Source organism: Penaeus monodon, chromosome 6 (genome assembly GCF_015228065.2).
Source record: "Penaeus monodon isolate SGIC_2016 chromosome 6, NSTDA_Pmon_1, whole genome shotgun sequence".
Lineage (NCBI taxonomy): Eukaryota > Metazoa > Arthropoda > Malacostraca > Decapoda > Penaeidae > Penaeus > Penaeus monodon.
Genome location: NC_051391.1, coordinates 12,176,802 through 12,178,659, shown reverse-complemented (window position 1 = coordinate 12,178,659; position 1,858 = coordinate 12,176,802).

The following is a 1,858-nucleotide window of genomic DNA, read 5'->3' as shown; positions in this document are numbered from 1 at the left end:
TAATATATATATATATAGCTAATTAGCAATAGCTAGCTGGATAGATAAATAGATAGACAGATAGACATAGATACATATATAGATAGATAAATAGATAGATAGACATAGATATAGCTATGAATATTGATAGATAGACAGAGAGGTAGATAGAATAACAGACAGATATATATATAGGTATATGCGTGCATATACACAGATATAAATAAATACAGATATAACATATACACACAACACGCCATTCCTAGCAGCCCGCGCCCCGCCCGCCCAGCCGCAGCCACGGAAATCCCAGCATCCGAATCACCAATGCATTATTCATCGTCCGAATGGCTGAGCGACGAGCAAAACCTCGACGTCAGCCCAACGAGGAGGCGGAATCTAATTTAGGCCTTATGAATATCGACGCGGGTGACGCCTGGACCGCAGACGAACAGATTTGCGTTTGCCGGCGGGGTGGGTGGGAGGGGCCGGTGGCGTGTGGCTGCGTATATACAGATGGATAAGCGCGTACATGGTCAAAGGAAGAGAGGGAAAGTGATTGGTTGATGGAGAGGTGGAGAGGTTGAGATGGGTAGAGAGATAGGTTGATAGATTAATGGATAGATAGATTGAGTGAGAGATAAACTGATAGATAGATAGATGTTTGGATAGTAGGTAGATAGAGGGGATGAGAGACTATGATAATTATTTTGTTATTTGAGTAATCAATCACATGATCATAATCACAAAAGGAATACCATTTTTCTGTTCTTTCCTAGCCTTTCGATAAACAAGATTTGTTTTTCCAAGGATCGTAATTAACAAAAAAATATTAGCTCTTCATTTGTCGCATATGAGTCTCGAATTTGGAGCTAAAAGATTTAGGCAATAACCGCCGGCTCATTAGAAGTAAAAATGTGATAAGGAACAAAATATAACAAAAATAACGATAACCTTCCGCTCTCTCTTCCTTCCGAAAAAAAAAGACATTCCGGTCGTGTTTTCCATCTTTTTTTTATTCTTCCTCCTTTCCTGTTTCCCCTTCCTCTTACCCCTTTCTCCCCCTCCTCTCTTGACTCTTCCTCCGTGTTTTTCCACTCCACTTCAACATATACATACACACATGCAGATAATTGCACACACATGCACGCAAACATGGACACACACACACACACACACACACACATACACACGCAGACACACACAGACACACACACACACACACACACACACACACACACACACAGTCGCAGAACACACACACACACACACACACACACACACTCGCAGAACACACACACACACACACACACACACACACACACACACACACACACGTGACTCATCCAGATTCATCTCCCAAAACACATTCCAGCAGTAGGTTGTCCAACACCATCTGCCGCCTCCCCCCCCTCCTCCCCCTCCCCTCCCCCCCCTTCCTCTCTACCCCTACCACCTTCCTTCCGTCAACCCCGGCCCCCCACCCCTCCCCCAGGGTCCTCCCAAAGCCCACGTGTCTGTAACGAACTATACATCTGGCGAGGCCGCTGTGAACGCGCCCGACGCCCGAAGGTTTTGATTAGATTAGGAGGATGGCGATTGTGGAGGGAGATGGGGGGGGGGGGGCAGTATGATGAACGGAGGGAGGGAAAGAAGGAGAGAGATGAGAGAGAGAAAAGAAGAGGGAGAGGGAGAAATACAAGGAGAGAGAGATGGAGAAATAGAGAGAAAGAGAGAGAGAGAGAGAGAGAGAGAGAGAGAGAGAGAGAGAGAGAGAGAGAGGAAGGAAGAAGGAGAGGGAGAAGGAAAAGGAAAGGGAGGAAGAGAAAGAGGGGGAGATGAAAAGAGACATGGAAAAGAGGAAAAGGGGAAGCCAGGGAGC